Source organism: Oncorhynchus clarkii, unplaced genomic scaffold, assembly GCF_045791955.1.
Source record: "Oncorhynchus clarkii lewisi isolate Uvic-CL-2024 unplaced genomic scaffold, UVic_Ocla_1.0 unplaced_contig_11289_pilon_pilon, whole genome shotgun sequence".
Taxonomy (NCBI): Eukaryota; Metazoa; Chordata; class Actinopteri; order Salmoniformes; family Salmonidae; genus Oncorhynchus; species Oncorhynchus clarkii.
The window spans coordinates 134,491-156,891 of NW_027260981.1; positions in this window are offsets into that span (position 1 = coordinate 134,491).

The following is a 22,401-nucleotide window of genomic DNA, read 5'->3' on the forward strand; positions in this document are numbered from 1 at the left end:
ATCTCTGCCAAAGGTGCTTCTACAAACTATTGACTCAAGTATGTGAATCCTTAAGTCAATGAGATATTTCCGTATTTAATTTTCAATAAATTGGCAACAATTTTTAAAAACATGTTTTTCCCTTTGTCATTATGATGTATTGTGTGTAGATGGGTGAATAAAATTTAAAAAATCTATTTTGAATTGAGACAGTGACAACAAAATATGGAATAAGTCAAGGGTATGAATACTTTCTGGAGGCACTGTACACACGCCAGCGCATCGCTCTGCTGCTCCAACCCTCTACAGTACCAACAACACAATACAAGCACGCTGGTGCCGATGTAGCTCACTATTCTGTGTGTGCATTCCCCGTGGAATCTCCTATGTCACTACATTACCGTATAAGTGGGGGAACTGACTGTGGGGACTCTTTCATACACATACATACAGCACCAACACAATTGATCTTCTAGCAGCATGCTCCGAGAGAGGGGAGGCTTGCAGAGAGGAACGATCTATACATTTACAAGTAATAGATCACAGGCACTCATACGGAAATAATAACTAGCATTGAAGGGGACAAAACACCTGTTTGATAAGGATGTGACATGGGGACAATATCTCCCCAGAACATTAGAATATAGTGTATCATGTCAGCCATTGAACTGTAAAGACGTTTATAGTAAGTCATTTATACTAATTTATGAACAGAGTACCATGTAACATTTTGATTCATTGTAGATTGGCCTTTTCTTTTGTATTTACTCATTTATTTATTTTCCTTCGCGGACACATTATCCCCTTCTGGATGATCAAATGCTGAATGTGTTGTGAAAACATTTGTACCTCAATCAAATGGTGTTTATGTCAATCTTGTGTTTGTGTTTGTAGCAGTAGTTCACTGTAGACACGTCAGTGGGAGGACGTTGTCATCTACTATAAACATGAAGGTTTCAGGAAGCATGGGGACACAGAATGATAATGCTACGGTCACTCTTCACATTGTCATTTTCTGTAAAAAAAAATAATAAACAGATATAGATTTGTATATTTTCAGCAGTACAGAGGCTGCATACTTCCTTGTTAGTAAAGGGAATTATTTAGAAATGTTTTTTTTTTCAACATTACAAAAAGATATATATATATATATATTACTAATATTGGCTTTGCAGCTAATCGATTCTCCCCATGTATATTTCTGATGTATAAGAGTGAGGGCATTAGTTACTTTAAAATAAACACTTTCTCTTAGATCTTGGTTGAGGCTGCTGTGCACTCAGACAGCAGTCAATGATATGTTTGAAATTAAAATAAATGGACTGAAGAGAGTTGATCTGTGTGTGTGTGTGTGTGTGTGTGTGTGTGTGTGTGTGTGTGGCATTGCGTTCGTGCGCGCTTGTCTGTGTAGTGAAGTGAGTTGCTCTGTGAGAGACTAATGAGAGTGATCACAGATGCTGAGAGACCAAACAGTCTGAAACAGAGAGGAGCTTGTTCTCTCCCACTGAAATAGAGGAGCCTTTAAAGAATATTATCTTTAAAGAAAGAAAAAAACACAAAGGGTGACAGTTAAGAATAATGATGGAAATATATTTCCTTTAAATGTAGAAACACCCTAAACTACTAGTACTGCGACTAATTCACCATTCAGCTATGAATTGGTTACATTATATTGAGACCACTGCACATTTTACTGAATGCTTATACTGTTTGTAATGTACAGTAACAACACTATGCATTGTGTTTGTGTGGTTTGGATCTCTACCCCATCTACAGTAAAAATGTTTGTAATGTACAGTAACAACACTATGCACTGTGTTTGTGTGGTTTGGATCTCTACCCCATCTACAGTAAAAATGTGTGATGGAGAAGACGAGGTCAAAGTGCATACAGTATGTTGTTAATGTACAGTAAAGACAATAATATGGATGTTCAGCAAGTACTGTAGATAAATGAGAGAGAGAGACAGAGAGAGAGAAAACTAGTTGGTCTATTTAAACTCTTCCCCCGCAGGGTAGAGTATTTACAAGGAAACGGTTATCATTTAGTCTCTGTTGCGGATCAAGATGTCAGGCTCCACAGAGAATCTTCCCAGTGCTGTGAGGGGCAAAAGTGCATTTTAAGAGCCTCAGGATCTGAAGGGGAAAAAATTATTTGCAAATGTCCAAATATCTCTAATTGACCTGGACTATGGCCTGTGTGCAGGAACTGTTTGAAATCGATAGCGAGTGCAAAAGCACAACAACATATCATTAAGTCACTGTGGACCTGATGATGGAGAAGCCTATAACTACCTCTCATAATGGAGGACTGGAGAAGTCTCAATATCTTGTGCTGAATGAATTGCGATTCCTTTTCCCCCACCAATCAGACAGGGAGTTACCTACTGCTACTCGAGTTGCCTATTCAGTGTTCAGTACTGTGTACATACTATACATGTCATTTATGATAGCGTACACAAACACATTAGTCCCCACTGAAATACCAGTAAGCTACCTCAGAGTCAGGTGTATTTGTTTCTTTGTGTGTTTAGTGAGATAAATCAATGTGCCGTATTGCAATGGATGATGGGATTCACAATTAGCCCCAGCACAGTGAATCCCTGAGTGTCCGTGGGTGGGTGGTGTGTGTGGATAATGACTTACAGTCAAGCTGACACTCCTTCACTCTTCCCCCTCTGGCCCTCCTGCCTGCGGGTCCCTCTCCTGTCCAGGTGCCTTGTGGGTAACGGCCAGCTAGGCGAGCTAGGCCAGGTGGGCGAGGAGAGCCCCTCCCTGGTGGCGCTGGGGCGTGACAGCTCGACGCGCTCTTTGACCTGCAAGGAAGGCAAAACAACATCAATGGTAATTCCCCTTCAAACACATTAACTGGGAAGAACCGAGTCCCACCGAGCCCCTCTGAGTGGACTCGCATTGATCGCCCAGACTCCAGAAATCTATGAATAAATTTAGCACTAATTGATTTTTTTTCTCCATTTTTTATTTTCTCAACAGAAAATAAATCTACTAATTCTCTGAATGGAAGCGATGAATGTCAAAGATGGGAAAAGTGCCTTTTCTTTACTTAAAATTAAGAGGGAAATACAATCTACGAGCAACAATAAATCCTACCAAATTCTGAATAGTAGTGGCCCAATGGCCAGTCCCCTAGGCCGGTTTATTTTTTACTAGAGCTAGTAGTTTTATTATATTGAGACTTGACAAGAGTCAATAGAAAGTCCACCTTGAGCTTCTGTTGCCAAGTAAACAAACAAAGAGAATTCATTGTATCGGCTGCCGTGGCAACAACCCCAGAAATTAACCCATTAGGGTCTTAGGATTCAGCTACCTTTTAATTGCTTTCAATGGGGATTGGAGAAGCCTGATGGTTAGAGGGGAAACGGTGTCACATCTGCATTACAAGGGTTTTCCATCCCCTTACACCCGCGAGTTGGAGGACTGATATTGTCAATATTGGAAGAGAAACATTTTAAAAAGATCCAAAAGCTCAAGTGTACGGTTGTACATTCTGGCACCAAAGAGAGAGAATTGTTTTTTAAATATTGTTCAGAATCTTTAGAAATAGTATATTTCAACTTGATAAAGAAGCGATTGATTGAGAGAGCAATATTTTTTTCCTGAAAATTACCTTGGCAAACAAAAATCCCTGGTCTCAAATACTCTCTCTCCTGTGATTTCATATTATATTAACAAAAATACAAACATTCAAATGGTTGTTGAAATGCAGCACACAACTGACAATTGGAGTCCCAGAAAAGAATACTAATTTCTGAAGACCGTTGACCAATATCAGAAAAATACAAGTGTACAGTAAATCAACTTTGGACATCATTGCAGCACCTCAGTGTGACATACTGTCTACATATGTAGTACCCAAGCCTTATATTGAGAATAAATTGAAATATGAGGCTTTGTATAGTGCTATAAAACTAGCAGAACATAATACCCGTTCCAGCCTTCCTCCAAGACCTACAAATAAACATTCAAACATGGATTGATGTTCTGAATGTGAATTACTACACTAAATAAAGACAGGACACATAAAGAGATTGCGCATGTGTGAATGAAAATATATCCTCACATTTTATTCTGATCTTCATTTTTACCCATTTAGGTATTCTGATGGTGAGTTTGTACTTTGCTGTGGTATATACCTGGCAATCACCAAATCAAAGAGACTGCTTCTTCTAAGACTGTAGGACTCATGGAGTTGAGCTGCAATACTGACCAGATTCAGGTATCATACTGCCACCTGTTGGTGACAAGGCAGAACAACAGGAGAAAAATTATTATTTGGGAATTTAGAAATTGAAGGAAATAACTACCTACAGTACAGAATGCCTAATAACATTAGGATACAACAACTGTGCTTATCATAAATAGCTGGTAAAACACTTTGAATTGCAGGAGACTACTATACTAATTTACAGCGGAAATATATCTTCACCCCGTAGGTAAACTGAGATCCCTGGGTCCCAAGCCCCACTGAATGAAACACGTGCTTCTGACAATGGTACCTTATTCCATGTATAGTGCATGGACCCAGGACAAAGGTAGTGCACTACATATGGAATAGGGTGCCATTGTGGACGCACCCATGGGATACATGTGGGTATACTCTCATCATCAAGTGCAAAGAAAGAAATCTCCCTGATCGTTCCTCTATGCTTGATGGATGAGTTGTGCATATAATGACTGGACATTACCTCTGTAAATAAACAGGCTTCCACATCACAATCCCCCGACAAGCAGAACATCTGGGGGCGCCATGAAGACAGGATCAAAGGGCTTGTAGAATCTAGCGTCCTCCCCGGGTCTGACTGTACCGAACATATATGGTGACATCATTCCCTTCAACAAGCAGCTGCAGTGTTTTCTTATCTAACTTACAAGTATGTCATCATCGACTTCATGCTAGTTTGTTAGTCATCAATGTCTTGTTTTTTTGGATCGCAATTTGTTCATATTGGTTGTCAGACTGTTTAGTGATGTTGTAGCAGCTGGGTTGAAGTGGTGCTGATATACACCATACTGGTCAAACTATGAGTTGAGTTCAACATTCCAACACTTGAGGACAGGTTCCCTTAGTGTGGGGTGGATAGGGGACACACTGTGCTGCACAGAGAGGCCAGAGGTTTGACATGGGACTATTTATTCTCCTTTAATCCTGACAGAAAATGGCTGCAAGGATCCAAGAAGAAAAACGAATGCTGCCGAATTTATGACCGATGCAATGACAACATACAGGCAGCTTACAAATGAAGGAAAAGTGGACAGAAGAGGAAACAATGACAACTTTTCAACTGAGAAATACACACGATTATGTTGCTGTAGCCAACACAGTAAAATGCTTAGATACGTATAATACAGCAACAGCACATACTGAGTGTTGTCCTCACCAGCACTTTCCAATTGTCAAATCCAACTGTCAAATCTCACCAAATAGCAAGCCAATGTTCTTCTGTACTGTTACAATGTGGGCCACAGTACTACACCACACATTACAGATGTAGGATCTTAATTTGAGCCAGTTTGCTACAGCAGGAAAAGAAACCTGTAGCAACAGGAAATTTGAATGATTTTGCGGATTATAATTCATGGACATTTTTGTAGGGGTCGATACATTTTCCGTAAGGGAAAATCAAGTCTGAAATTTCAACGTGGAAATTAAAAACTTCAGAAGCCTTTTTAAACCTCAAATACACGACACATTTTAAAATGTCCTGCATTGCAGGGTGATCAAATTACGATCCGACATCTGTACTCTGGGTTGGTGTAGAACAAGTCGGACAAATGCTCTAAACCTTAATCAGTCAAGCTGTATTCACTCAAGTGATTACAGGGCCTTGTAAAGTGGTGAGCAACAGCATCTGTCACTGGGGTTGAAATGATTTCCAAACCAAATAGATGTAGTCTACGTACCTATCTGTAGGTTTTTACTGGGATGCAGTATTACATAAAGAATTTCCCAACAGATAACAAATAAAGTCACCATTTCAAAGCTCCATACCACACTTAAATCTAAATATTTACTGAATGACACGTTTTACTACAGAAATGTGTTTAATCTGTCTTGTGTGTCAACTAAAGCAATACATAATCTTTCAAACAGTCTTTCAGATCAAACATAAACATGGTGTAGTATGAATTGGGCTTAAATCATCTTTTCACAGAAAAAGTATTTTGAATTACTGCAATTTAGCAGGCGTTGGGGGGAAGGAAGGACTAAATAAACCTAGTTCTGGGAGAGACCAGGCGTTGGGGGGAAGGAAGGACTAAATAAACCTAGTTCTGGGAGAGACCAGGCTTTGGGGGGAAGGAAGGACTAAATAAACCTAGTTCTGGGAGAGACCAGGCGTTGGGGGGAAGGAAGGACTAAATAAACCTAGTTCTGGGAGAGACCAGGCGTTGGGGGGGGGGAAGGAAGGACTAAATAAACCTAGTTCTGGGAGAGACCAGGCGTTGGGGGGTGGAAGGAAGGACTAAATAAACCTAGTTCTGGGAGAAACCAGGCGTTGGGGGGGAAGGAAGGACTAAATAAACCTAGTTCTGGGAGAGACCAGGCGTTGGGGGGAAGGAAGGACTAAATAAACCTAGTTCTGGGAGAGACCAGGCGTTGGGGGGAAGGACTAAATAAACCTAGTTCTGGGAGAGACCAGGCGTTGGGGGGGAAGGAAGGACTAAATAAACCTAGTTCTGGGAGAGACCAGGCGTTGGGGGGGAAGGAAGGACTACATAAACCTAGTTCTGGGAGAGACCAGGCGTTGGGGGGAAGGAAGGACTAAATAAACCTAGTTTTGGGAGAGACCAGGCATTGGGGGGAAGGAAGGACTAAATAAACCTAGTTCTGGGAGAGACCAGGCGTTGGGGGGAAGGAAGGACTAAATAAACCTAGTTCTGGGAGAGACCAGGCGTTGGGGGGAAGGAAGGACTAAATAAACCTAGTTCTGGGAGAGACCAGGCGTTGGGGGGAAGGAAGGACTAAATAAACCTAGTTCTGGGAGAGACCAGGCGTTGGTTGCCAGGTTCTTGAGTTTCATTGTGTTTGCCATCTCTAAATCTCCCCAAGGCTATGCATCTGGGGCGGTAGGGGGGGGGACAGGATGTCACTTTGGTGAACTAACCGCGAAGGGAGAGAAGGGAAAATGACGGCATCATCAGAAAAGTGCTTTGCGTGGCGAAGCAATCCGGACTAATGAGGGGCAGGTTGGGAGAGGAGGGAGGGAGTAGAGGGGAGCGCCAGCGACGGCAGATGTGTCTCAGTGTCACTCCGCATCCTGAGCCGAATGAATCACCCAACAGATGTTTAACGTCAAGGCCGGGCTGTCACACCAGCCAAACACACACACGGCCAAGCCACAAGTATCCATGCAGCAGTATTCACACACGCAGCACAATTTACCAGTACGATAGGGAGAGTGGCTCCGCGAGGGGACAGGTTAGGCCCGGGCACTTCACCTCTATGTGACTTTGACTGGGGACGCCCAAACTAACTCAAACCATATCCCACTAGATAAAAGAGCTTCTGGTAAAGGAAAAGAAGAGATAGCGCAGCTGCCCTTAAAAACAAACATGTAAGTCTTGGACTGCAGAACCATTCAAAGGGCTTATTATTAACAAACATGTAAGTCTTGGACTGCAGAACCATTCAAAGGGCTTATTATTAACAAACATGTAAGTCTTGGACTGCAGAACCATTCAAAGGGCTTATTATTAACAAACATGTAAGTCTTGGACTGCAGAACCATTCAAAGGGCTTATTATTAACAAACATGTAAGTCTTGGACTGCAGAACCATTCAAAGGGCTTATTATTAACAAACATGTAAGTCTTGGACTGCAGAACCATTCAAAGGGCTTATTATTAACAAACATGTAAGTCTTGGACTGCAGAACCATTCAAAGGGCTTATTATTAACAAACATGTAAGTCTTGGACTGCAGAACCATTCAAAGGGCTTATTATTAACAAACATGTAAGTCTTGGACTGCAGAACCATTCAAAGGGCTTATTATTAACAAACATGTAAGTCTTGGACTGCAGAACCATTCAAAGGGCTTATTATTAACAAACATGTAAGTCTTGGACTGCAGAACCATTCAAAGGGCTTATTATTAACAAACATGTAAGTCTTGGACTGCAGAACCATTCAAAGGGCTTATTATTAACAAACATGTAAGTCTTGGACTGCAGAACCATTCAAAGGGCTTATTATTAACAAACATGTAAGTCTTGGACTGCAGAACCATTCAAAGGGCTTATTATTAACAAACATGTAAGTCTTGGACTGCAGAACCATTCAAAGGGCTTATTATTAACAAACATGTAAGTCTTGGACTGCAGAACCATTCAAAGGGCTTATTATTAACAAACATGTAAGTCTTGGACTGCAGAACCATTCAAAGGGCTTATTATTAACAAACATGTAAGTCTTGGACTGCAGAACCATTCAAAGGGCTTATTATTAACAAACATGTAAGTCTTGGACTGCAGAACCATTCAAAGGGCTTATTATTAACAAACATGTAAGTCTTGGACTGCAGAACCATTCAAAGGGCTTATTATTAACAAACATGTAAGTCTTGGACTGCAGAACCATTCAAAGGGCTTATTATTAACAAACATGTAAGTCTTGGACTGCAGAACCATTCAAAGGGCTTATTATTAACAAACATGTAAGTCTTGGACTGCAGAACCATTCAAAGGGCTTATTATTAACAAACATGTAAGTCTTGGACTGCAGAACCATTCAAAGGGCTTATTATTAACAAACATGTAAGTCTTGGACTGCAGAACCATTCAAAGGGCTTATTATTAACAAACATGTAAGTCTTGGACTGCAGAACCATTCAAAGGGCTTATTATTAACAAACATGTAAGTCTTGGACTGCAGAACCATTCAAAGGGCTTATTATTAACAAACATGCCTTGAGCCGAGCAACAATGTAATCACAAAGAGAAAAGTCCTCTTCATCTTCTGCTTGTACCATGTGTCATCCTCTTTCAAAAACAAGCAGTCAATATTCAAAGATATGAGTCTCTTTGATAACCTCACATCAACACTCTTCACAATCTTGTGTCTTCTCCTTTCTGGTCTTCTTTTCCATTCTGGGACGTTTCATGTCAGAGGCAGTGTAATGATATTTTTGTCAATACCTATGGTCAACAAACTTCTGTAGCCCCCTTGCCCGTGTGATGTAATTTTCATCACCTCGCTCGCGTTCGCTGCTGCTGTGTGGAGTTGTTGTCTTCTGCATTGCCACTGCCTTTACAATCGGAAGAATACACTCTCCTCGGGAAGACGGCTTGAGAATGTGCAGCAGCTAAGGTAAAGCAGGGGGGTTTAAAAAGAGTTGCTGCGTGTTTGAGAATATTCTTGAGGCCCCTTTTCTCTCTGTCGGAGAAGCCCAGGCAGATAAAAGGAACCACTCGGGTGGATTAAAGTGCTCAGACTATATCAACATCAAACCACCAGAGTTTTTGCCCTCTCCATTTTTCAACCACAGTCAATAGATCTAAATATTTTACTGTGCCCCGGCCAATTTATTATTTGATGTTTTAAAAACTCGCGTGGAATGAAAGAAAATTCATTAAAGCGGAGGGGGCCCCTGAACGAGGCCGTATGCGATCAGCTTTGAAAGTCGAGTTTAACTGGGATATTGATCATTCTCTTTCTTCTGTGACAAAGGCCACCAGGGAGGCCGCCGGTGTCGGAGGATGAAGGCAGAGCTGCCAATAACCGCCAGACAACAATGTACACACCGTGTTGTAGGTGAGACTGGGAATAACTGATCCCACCGCTGACGCCAAAAGCTCCACGGAAGCCAATACTCTGGGAGAGGCCCGGGGAGAATGACTGACCAAACACACAGCAACACATACTTGACTCTTTGTTGTGTGGTCAAATGAAGATCAAGTACATGTACTACCTTGGATGCAATAAAGGACTCTTGGGGGTTAACGTTTGAAATACAGCACGGAGGAAAGAGTTAGGTTTCCTAGGAACTCATTAGATCGGTTTTGGACGTTTCTATAGCAAGAATGACACATTTGACTGATCGAGTGATTCAATTTTATTTTGGAGATTTTAAAATGCTTTACTTTATATTACGGTATACATTTACAGTTATTTTACAAATATGACTGTTTCTATCACATTTCTATGAAATTGAGACTTTTTCAATGTAAGACATTAATAATTCAAACAAACACAACCGCTTACATTACAAAGCTTTAATTTTAATTTCCTATTATAGTGAATTGACAGTTAAAGTTGATGACTAGAGATGTGTAGCAGAAGGGGGAAAAGCTACTTTCAGAACACATTCCTCACCAGCCAGGCATCAAAAACTCCAACACAAAGAAAACAATGGCTCTTAAGTGTTTCCCTCTTCAACAATAATGTTGTGTGCGGCTGGTGGGCATGAACCTAGAGCCCTGGGAATGAGTTACAATCATCAAAACAAAGTGCCCAAAGTTAGTTTATTTGTAGGACTTCGTCTTCTGACATACTTTTGTAATGACCATGAAATGTAATGATTTCCATTCCATATTCATGAATCAACAACCAACTCACCAGATTTGTTTCTAGTAATATTAGAGAGAAGGCTAATTCAGTGGCTGGACTCCAGACATGCTGTTTGTTTCAACGTCTACAGATGTTCTTTGCATTGTTCTTTTTACTCACTGACAAATGCGTGTCTTTTCATATTTGAAATATTAACCTACATAAAGTGTAAAAAGAAATACACTGTTTAAACCTGGAATACTGATCTCGTGTTTTGTATTATTTTACCTTTATTTAGTTTTAAAAAACAGACAGATATTGGTGGGGCATTTCATTTTTTAGGCTCTTGCGATTGTATTGACCAAAATGGCAGCAAAGAGGCAAAATCACTGACTCTCCTTCCAGTCCAATACCCCTGTCCAGAGGCCTCTCCACTCTTCGCTACCTGCCCTCTGTGCCCCCTGCCCTGGCCACTGCTCTGAGATATAATTACAACCCATGGCTGTTTCAGCAGCTTGGTGACCGATGCCGTGCATTAGCAGTGTGTCTCCCGTTGGCTGGGCGGCTGACGGCCCACTTGATGGCTAGATTGGCCTGGCTCCTGTCCACACACCGATCACCTCACCAAGCTCAGACCAACGGAGCGGGAGCCTTTCTCGCTCTTCCTCCCCTCTCCCCCTTCTCTCCCTACTCCGCCTTCCCAGCTCCCACAAGGTTATCAGGGGGAATTACCATTCAGCGGACTGACGGTCGGTAGGTTGAAAAGGAGGAGGCAGGAGGAACCGCTAGCTGGCCAGAGGTGAGAGACACTTCCATCGATGGATACGCAGGCAGGCAAGCAGACCAGGCAGACCTGCTGGGCCACCAATTCCCCCGGCCCAAATCAAACCTCTCACCCAGGGCAGAGTAGTGCTGGCTGGTTTCTTTCAGCTCCTCTCTTACTGTCAGTTCACCATGGCAGGTCTGGAGAGAACAGAGGGGTTGAATTAAAGAGGGTATGTGTGTGGATCCAGGACACGTAATGTGGTAGTGTGTTGTAGTGTAGTGCACCCTGGGTCATGTCATACTAGTCTGTTCAGAAGAGACTGACTGAACACCTCTCTGATTAGCAGCACATTTGTACAGTGCAAGGCAAACTACATGAAATATGGTGTTGATTCACAAAAGGATGACCTATCATATGAAGTGGCTAGAGGTTTGGAGTGGGCCAGGACAGGATGATGTGGAAGAGAAGGCTACACATGAACAATGCTGGGAAAAATCAAGTCAAGCCTTCTTCCTGAATCATATGGTTCATGCATGCAATGTTTAGTTCATGACATTTCCTCTGGTTGGAGCAGGTCAGAGCAAATTCAATGTGCAATCTATTATTCTACTTATGGCTAAGCCATCATTTCTAACATTTTATAATACAATGTAAGACTCTTATCAAAAAGTTTCATTGAGTATGTATAACATGTTTGGACTATCTAGCTAGGCTACATGTATCTGGCTGACCAGTCAAACTACAGATGATGACCTCGCCCCGTTAGTTAAAATAATATGTTTTCAAGCTAACGTGGATAGCTAGCTAATTGACTGAGCAAGGACAATAGCGGTAGTAGGTATTGGCTAGCTAGCTTCAATGTGATGCTACTTTGTAACATGTTAAGTAACGGCGGCTAAAAACAACAACCGACCAACAATATATGGTTCACTGTTACCTTAACTCCACCAGAGGAGGCTGGAATTCGGCATTACTTGCCAGGGAGCTGTTTCTGGTAACTGCTGCACTGTGCCTGTGCATCACCAGCATTAGCAGTGCCGCTGTCAGTCACTGGCAGCTAGGTGGCGCTAATCAAGACTAATTTGCCGCAATGGAGAGAAAAAAATATCCGGGATCCTTGGTACGTCCTTACCCCATTGAAGTATACATTTAAAATGGTTAAGGTTAGCTTTAAAATTATGGTTAGGTAAGGGTTATGGTTAGGATTAGGGTAGGGGCTAAGGTTATGGTTTAGGGTTTAGGGTAGGGACGTCCCAAGGATCCCAGATAGCACTGACCGAAGTACTGTAGACCTATCTAGAAAATATATATATTCTTTGCATTGCTGTGTATTTCAGTGTATGCCTCTCTATATGAAATGGTTTAATGTATTCATATTTTTAGTTCAAACTTTCTTTAACTGACATTTATATAATTGATAATGTAATATAATGATATAATGTGAGTTTTCAATGTCAGTTCTTTCAATGAGGGACAGTAACTGTATCCTTGCTCTCAATATTGTCCTTTTTGCAGGAGCCGTCTTTCCGCCTGCATTCACCTCTCCTTTGAATAGACACAGCGGGAGGTGAGTCGTGTTCTGTTATTATTTTATTGACTGACATGGCTGATGAGAGAGCCCGTCCAGGTCTCTGGCAGGAGAGGGGGAGAGTGAGCTGAGCCGCTGAGGTGGTGCCTGGCCAGGAGTGAGGTGGGACGACACCACACCGCCACGGCACCACGTCCGTCCTTCATAGATATTCTGTACGCGGCTTTACCCCCGGTTGCCCTGTCAAGGTCTCCGCCCCACGCTCCCCCCCGAGGGGGCTGAGACAGGGTCATAGATGACACAGAGCGGTTCGCTTGCCAGACGTGACGGCACAGCTGGTGGCTTAATGACAGAGGGGCCCTCCCCGGCACACACCTGCCCATCCCAGGCAGGGCAGGCAACCTCGTGAGCTGCCGTGCCACGTTGGACGGGCAGATGTTGGGTCAGAGAGAAAGAGACAGAGACAGACGCACTACAGGGACCCCTCTCCGGTTCTCTCCTCCCGCCTGTAATTGAAAATCATGTAAGAGGTCAATTGTGTTCAGCGAGCGCTCAGCTGTCCCTCTCTGGTCGTATCCTTCTAGAGAAAACATGACAAGAATAACGCTCTCCATCAAGCTCAATGCATGACAGCTTTTGCCTCAATTACTGCCCATTAAATATGGACGACCATATACCATAATGGCCATGTAATGAGAATATCTGTAAATATTCTGCGCGGCATAAATCTGCATAGTCGAGTAGGTGCAGCCCATCTGTTGGAGGCCATGGTTACGGGGTCCCAAAGAAAGCCCTAATCATTGGGTACATTACTGAGACGTTGTTATGACATTGGGTCTCCGGGTGGAGGATGACTGCATGCGAGGGGGCCTGGAAATGATAACAGTCTCAGGTGATTATAAAATGGAGGCCAACGCCAGACCAATACAACAGTAACCCTGTCCAAGCTAGTACAGTGTAGTGTGGACCAGGCCAGCCATCACCTAACTGTCCTGAATGCTTTCGTCAGTCAGAGTGACCTTTGGGTCCGGGTCTCTCTCTGATGAGGAGTGGCAGGGTTCTGGGTTCTAACCCCCCCCCCCCCAGGGCCTTTCTGTGTTCATGGTTATTTTAAACAGAACCAGCAGTGGACCTGTCAGACACTATCAGCTTCTCCACATGTCAGGAGAGACAGTCTGGAGACGCCTGGAACTTCACTGGGTGCGGGAGGATCCAAACAGGCTATCAGGAATCATTCAGGAATACCAAGTTTGGTGATTTGAGGTAAACATTTGATTCGAGCCCACTTTGCGGTCTGTTCGAAATTTGGACGTGCACTTTGAAAAATATTGGAATTCTGACAGTATGTTTCAATAGGTTCTTTCTTTATTTCGCTCGGGTTGAAAGGCAAGGTTTCTTGGGAGTTGGATTCGCTGCAAAAAGGTTCAATATTTCTGAATACGAGTCTCCGAAAAAATATGGTTTCAGGACAACACAGTCGAAACTATGTAAATTGAAGACATACCCCATCGACGGTGACATTTTATTCTGGTTTTATTTCAATAATTCATGAGGTTTGAAAAGACATTAGGCCAAACGAGGAACACATGAGGCTAACGCTCAAACATGTGGTTCGGGAGAGGGGGAATTTTTAGGACTTAACAAAAACAAGTGCTGTGACGCGAGCGCAGAGCGCAAACAGGAAGGAAACAACACACTCCATAAACTCTCCCCAAATGAGTATGTTATCAATAACACTTGTGTCTGAGGGAGAGAGTAAATGTAGCCGCGTTTCACAACGTGTGTTTTAGGTTTGACTGCCGGAGCCTTTGCCAATAACCATGTTACCCGCAATCACTATCCAAACCGCACTGCCTTGGCACCGTGGTCTGTCACAAATGATGTTTTGGTTCTGACCGAATGCTACAGCTTCCTGTCTCGTTCTGTTTTCTCTTACTGTCTTTGTTATGAGCCTCAGCCAAAGGCAGGCTTTTTCACTTTAGCAGGGAAGGAAATGCACATGGAAACAGTTGGCGCAATGACAAATGTGAAATATAGGTCTACATATCTTTTTATGTTGACTAAACAGGGCATGTGAATCAAGTCATTATCATATCTGATGACGTGCGTGCTGGTGTATGATGGCCCATTGACCCAAACACCACTTAAACAATTGTAACAATTTACATCACTTACGTATTTACCACTGGGCACAGACGTTAATTCACCGTCTAGTTTTGATTTACATTTGGTTGAGTTGTCAGCTAACCGTGAATTCAACGTGAAATCAACAAGAAATGTCACAAGGTCATTGGATTTAGGTTAAACGTTGTTGTTTTTAAATGACTAAATGCCTTTTAGGTTAAACGTTGTTGTTTTTAAATGACTAAATGCCTTTTAGGTTAAACGTTGTTGTTTTTAAATGACTAAATGCCTTTTAGGTTAAAAGTTGTTGTTTTTAATGACTAAATGCCTTTTAGGTTGATGACTTTTTGCAAATCAAATCAGTTTTCCGCGTGGATTCCACATCATCACATAGATTTGTCGGGTTGAAATGACATGGAAACAACGTTGATACACACAGTTTTTGCCCAGTGGGTTACCACCTTCTGAAAAACAAAAAGTACGTACAGTTTTAGGTTTGTCATATCTAAAAAATCCCTTCTTCTGTAGCCATTTTTTCACTCTCTTTGTGACTGCGTCTGTGTGTGAGAGAAAGGCAGTGTGTGTGTGTACCCGCTGGTGAGTGTGTGTGTGTGTTTCAAATGCGAGACAGCTCCTGGGCTTGCTGAACTTTTGCTTGTTATCAGGAGCTGGGAGAGAGATGGAGAGAATTGATCTTTTGTCTGCTGGAGGTGCACTCCCCTGGGCCGGACCAGCTCTCTCTTCCTTCCTCTCTGTCTCCCTCCCTCTCTGTTGTTCTCTCCATCCCTCCCTCTCCCTCTTTTTCTCTCACTCCCTCTTCCTTTCTCTCGTTTTCTATCCCCTCTCTCTCTCTCTCTCTCCCTCTCCAACCCTCCATCTCTCTGTCTCTGCATGGCGGCTACCTCTCCTCCAGCTGACACTTGTCCTGCCGTTGCTGAGAGGAGAGATGTGCGCTGAGCGCCTGACACCAGGATTGATCTGATCTCGCTGTCTCCCCATAAGCTCCATCTCATCCCTCGCTCCCAGAGACTCCGAAGGAGAGCAGTGATGGAGGAGAGAGGAGAGGCTATTGTCAACCCTTATCCTAGCGTGTCAAATTAGAAATGTACTGTGGGCACAGAGTGAGGATTCCAGAACACACGGAAGTTAATGACAGGAGAGGGGTTGCAACACAAAGCTCATGAGACTGGGTTGCAAGAGATGGGCGTGACATTCAGACAATCCAAGTGGATGATTATTATGAAATCCTAAACATCACTTTATACCAGTGGCTTGGCACCTCTGTCTTAATCGTTCCCTGAATCCATCCAGAAAGTATATTTCACTTCTCCCAACAAGTACTGTGAGTGAACCTCTGACCTCTTTTATTGAAGTGAACTAAGAATGGTATGTCAAATGTTATTTTATTGAGGTGAAGTGAGAATGTAAAAACCAATGAGTCCTGTGTTTCTGTAAAAGCCATGCCTACCCACAGTGAATAACAAATCCCAGACATGTTCTTGCCTGGGCAAGGATACCAGCTATGTATTTCTTCTTGCGGGAGAAAAACTCCAAGCTACAGTGTGCTGGCCAGATGTTGGTGGGAGTGAGAATGTTTTACCGAAGCCCACTAAATGTTTGAGCCCACACACACACACACACACACACACACGCACACACACACACACACACACACACACACGCACACACGCACGCACGCACGCACACACACACACGCACATGCACGCACACACACGCACACACACGCGCACGCACGCACACGCACACACACACACACACACACACACACACACACACACACACACACACACACACACACACACACACACACACACACACACACACACACAGAGAAATCAAGACTTCACTCCAGGCCAGAAAACACAGCACAAGTAAACTGTATTCATCTGATAAAACTTTATTTTTCTATGGATTTGTACTGGAATCAACATAATATGTTCTGATGGAACAGAAAACACCAAGGAGAAGGGTGGGAAAACCCCCTCTAAACACCAGATAATGTTGGAGGGTTGCAGAGTTGGAGTGAACGTTAGGGCAGCCTCCTATCCACTCTTATTATTGTCCTTGTGTTTCTTCCTACTTTTGGGGTGAGTTTCTTGTCTTTGATTCAAACACTCTCACGTGTTTTTACATATGATTAATGACATGGAACATACTTGTCAGGGTAGATCAGAAGAAAAGTACACTAAGCCAACTCTGACATGTACTGTAGCCCTCTCTCCCCCAACATACCTTGTTCAGAGTTTATTGTGTGCCTAGGGTACATTAGTTGCTATAGTAACTAATATACTACATAGCAACTCCAAAAGAATTCTTGAAAAAAGTGAAAACCTAATTCTGGCCCTCGTCCAATTCTGAGTGAATAATGTAGGCTAGTTAATCACAAAATGTGTTTCTTAAAACCAACAGTTCATAAAAAAATGCTAATTTATAAAAAAAAATCTAGGGGGAGGAATAGACATTTTTGCTCACACTTGTGTATTGACGTATCGTCAGAGCGCAGGGTGTAAGACTTTGTCACATATGAGGTTCTACATTTAGTTCCTCACACAGTAGCTGGATTATATTTGCAAACCTTGACCAAAATAGCTGAAAATAGTGTGGTAAAATGTCCTTTCAAATGAACTAAATGGGGCAAACGAACATAATCATGCAAAAGTGAGAAAATAGCTTATGGTGTATTGCACTAATACAGTACAAACTAGTATAGCCACATACTCAGGGGGTAGTTTGTTGGAGGTATTTGGGCACATATTAAAGTGACAGCTATATCTGACTGCCAGCAGAGTGCCGTTGACAGGGCTGTAAGCCATCCAAAGTGCATAATTAGCAGGATCATTTCATGTCGTATAGCCAGACTTAGGGAGATACGGTGGTAACGTCTCAGTGCAGTTTACCCGCTTCAAAAGGGGATCCATCTGCTGCTGCTGACAACACTCACCTTGCCATGCAGGGGAATAAGCTGTCTATGTTACCTTACTTCAGGCAGGCGCGAAGTTGTGTGCTTGAGAATACAATGTGGTCCTATTTACATGTACAGTTTAGTCAATTAGCAGGTGCTCTTATCCAGAGTGAGTTACAATACAGTTAGTGGATTCATTTTAAGATAGCTAGGTGGGACAACCACATACAGTATCACAGGCATAGGAAGTACACTTTCCTCTATAATGCAGCAGAGTCACAGTTAGAAGGGGGGGGGGGGGGGGTCAAGTGCAAGTGTTGGTTCAGGGAAGTTTGTTTATTTTTTTTTATTTTTTTAAATCTTATTTTCTTATATATATATATTTATTTTGGGGGGGTCGAGGGGAGGAGGGGGATTATTTGAAGATGTAAAATATGCTAGCTTACTTTATGGTACAGTCAGGTTTAGGTAGGTTACTTTCTAGATGTAATCTGTTACAGTTATTGTAATCGGTCATTTACTTTTGGATTACCTAAACTCAGTAACATAATCTGATTACTTTCAGTTACTTTTAGATTACTTTCCCCTTAAGAGGCATTAGAAGAAGACGAAAATAATCTATCAAATGCATTTGGTGTGTCATCATAGTGGTTTCTGACTTGTGGTCAGATTCGCTCAGGGGGAACAAACTTAAACTTGTGCTTTTTTTTCAATGTTGAATTGAATGTAATTGAGAACTTCCTTTCTGAATTCAAAAGAAAACCAATAAGTAATCATGACGTTTTTTGAAAGTATCTGTAATGGGATTAAAATATGTTAACTGGTAACGTAATTTATTACAGTTACTTTTGTTTCTAATCAGATTACATGTAGTTCATCTTCAACCCTGGGTACAGTGAAATAATGTACTTCTGGACGTAAGAGGGTCATTTAGTAGATGCTTTCAACATATTTAACCTGTGTTCAGTATGTTCAGTCTAGGTGGCCCATGTGGGGAAGAAGTAGCCAGCTCTCTCCTACAGAAGCCTTAGTGGAGCAGACTGATGATCTTTACCGTTATTATTGTGTGTTACTGGCATTGGGAGGAGAGGGAGATGTAATCTATTGTATCTATGTTAATCACCTCTTTTTGATCCCAAACAACTAGCGAAATATAACAACCAACACCAAAAAATAATATATATATATATATATATATATATAGGCCTAGCCTATTAAATATGGAATAAAGATATTCTATTTTTTGAACAAAAGAGAAAAAAGAAGCAACTGAGCAAGAGATGAATCAAAACAAATGTCTGTAACTCCTGAAAGAGAAAAGTAACAGAGATGTGTTGTTAAAAACAAAGGAAGGAAGAGAGGGGGGGTGGGTTGGGAGATGGGTTGGCTGCTTTTTACCAGACAGGTAGCAACTGCTAACATGATCACTTACAGGTTAGCCAATTTCGGGAAGGCGAGATGCCCCGTTACCCTCCGCAAGGGTCCAGGGGAGAGAGAGGAGCAGAGCAGGGATGGATGAATCAAGTTTAATAACAAATTGCTCTAATTGTCCCCCTCCACCCTCTCTCCACTCCCTCCTCCACCCCCATCCCCACCACCATTGAACTCTAATTACGGGCCAAGCTCTCCACACTGTCACACGATATTAAGTTGTTGAAGAGCGGGAAGCCGAGATCATCGATAAACACTTTACTTTTGCGGAGGGAGGGGGAGGAGACGGAAGAGAGAGAATGAAGAAGAAGAAGAGCCGGCCCCTCCCTCCTTCCTCATCATACCCCTGCCGTAACAGTGGGAACCAGCAGCACCTAAAGCCCTCCTGCGTCCATGAGAACGCCGGTGAGACTGTCCGGGAATGATTGCCGAGCAATAATCCGGAGCGTGAGCTCCCGGGCCCCGTCGAGGCCTCCCAGGGGCCCACCAAGCGCTGGTGCGTCTGAGAGGGAAAGGTGAACACGGTCACTCTAATTACAGGCCACTCACACACACATTCTTTCAAAGACACACACACACACACACGCATTCACACATACCACCGGCATAAGTAAAGACAGGCCAATTAGGCCGAGTGGGAGATAAGGGGAAGTTTTATTTGTATACTAATTAAGACCCTGATGAAATTCAAAAAGGGGGGGGGGGGGGTGAGGTGGAGGAGAGGAGCGAGCAGCCGGTAATTGTGTCTCGGAGAAAAGGTTGCTTTAGGTGCTGTTATCTGAGAAGCACAGCCTTGAGATAGTTGCCCCTAATCCCGTGCTAGAGCCCCGGTGTTGCACTGCAAGGTCTCTCATAATTTGATCCAGGCCCTTATGAAATTGCTAGAGCTTTGACAGCGGGATCATTGACTGTGTTTATTGTCTATTTGGTCCTTGTTAGTGAGTGTGGGAGAGAGGAGACAAAAAGGAAAGTGTGAGATCACACGGAAGGTTTATTTTTACCTGGCGGTGTGAATGAAGGAGCGGGAATCTCAAGACAATGGAAGTGAACTTGTGGCTGTCCCCTATTAGTGAAATGAACCCTAAAGCTGATTCATTGAAAAGACATGGTGTTATTCATCATAATTAGTAGCGAGCGTGCCAGTACATGTGTAATCACCTCAAAAGGCGTGACCATTAAAGCACTGAGTGGTCAATGGTCTCCTATTCACAAAGCTCTTTAATGAATACAGACAATAGATCATGCTTAGGCATAGTGGAAGTCAGCACTACTAATACACTGAGGGCCAGATTAAACCTAGTCCTGAACTAAAAAGCATGTTCAATAGAGCATCTATGTTGAAACAGCTATTTAGTCCATCACTACGCATAATATCTTTGTCCGTGAAAACCAGCCCTATGGGTAGGCCTAGAATTCTCTGTTATTTGTGTTTAAAACACAAGGAGATGAAGTTGTCCTGGTCTGGTAGACGTGGCTGTGTGTTTCTAGCTCCAACTCCAGCTAAGCAACAGCGAAGATGGTCAAGGAGTTTGGGCATAGGCCTCTTGAATCTCAACTCGGAGTCATTGTGTTCAAAGAGAGTTGAAAAGGAGTGAGAGTGAGTGTGGAACTAGTTGAAGTAGCGAGCCCTCGTAGGTTGATCATCAGTGGGGTAATTCCCCCCACGGTAGCAAGTACCTCCTCGGATCAGAAAGTGAAGCACATAGATCCAAAGTGAAAAGTACTCCTTATCATTAGGCTACCCGCTATTTACTCCAACACTCCTACGTCTTAAAAGGGAGTTTTTTCCCCCTGCTAAAGATCAACCTGGTTGGCTCTAAAGCCTCATCAAGAACCGTTTCATCCCTTATTAGAGATTAGGCTCACAGAGACCCCCTGCGACGCGTTGTCACAGTAAGCCCTGTTGCCCGGGAATCAAAGCAGGTGCCCCACCGAGCGTAGAGAGAGAGAGAGAGAGAGAGAGAGAGAGAGAGAGAGAGAGAGAGAGAGAGAGAGAGAGAGAGAGAGAGAGAGAGAGAGAGAGAGAGAGAGAGAGAGAGAGAGAGAGAGAGAGAGAGAGAGAGAGAGAGACAGAGAGAGAGAGAGAGAGAGAGAGAGAGAGAGAGAGACAGAGAGAGAGAGAGAGAGAGAGAGAGAGAGACAGAGAGCGAGAGAGAGAGAACGTCAGTAAAGCTCCGTTTTATCGGCCAAGTAAAGAAGATCGCATGTGGCAGGATCTTAAAAAAGTCAAATAATCTGGACGATTTGACAACTCTCGGCAGTGGAGGGGAGCTTGTTGCTTCATTGGGGAGACCGATTCTCGACCGATTTGGAAAACCCTCGGCTTCAAATTGAATTAGCCTGCGAGACGGAAATATTAATGACGTAGTAATGCGTCGCTGGCAAAGTCAAAAGTTAGTATAAGAGGAGAAAGTGTGTGATGTTGAAGTGATAAAGAGAATTCCAAATGGACCCTCATCAGTGGAGAGAAGACATAGCTTCACACTCTTGAATCTGAGGGCAACTTTTTACAGTTGCATCATGGCAAGTCCAAAATTGCATTATTTTTCTGGGGAATTGACTAAAACTATTTAATTTGTATCCCTGCAGTGGAAACAAGTGTTAAGACAAATATCCTTTTACATTTTGAGATGGCAGATGTATCATTGGTTTATCATTGCTAGCATGGGAATTTATTTGTTGTTGATTTTATCTCATAATTTCAGTTTAGTGAAGCCAGAGAATATCAGTGTTTTGTTATTCCCTCATTTCTCAACAGTCCAATTAATTTAAATCTAATTTGGATGAACATTCACTGGGATGATTGAGCTGAAAAAAAAGTGATTAAGGATTCAAAAACGTAAAAGAACACTGCGAGTGATTACACTCGGCCACGGTCGTCCATTCGCGTAGTGAAATATCTTGACCAGAGAGAGGCATTAGCAGAGATGTTTAATCATGTATTCCCTTTAAGCCCATTAAGAATATCTATGTGGACACTTTTGATTGCTACAGAAAGTGTATCATCTAGGAATAGGCTTACCTTCAAACCACATCTCACCCTTTCGTCTCTTTCCCCCCGAGCCACAAAGATCAACTGGACCAGGCTGTAATTGTTCAGAAGTGAAGGAACACCATGCTACATGGTCTGTTAGTGCTGCTAGGG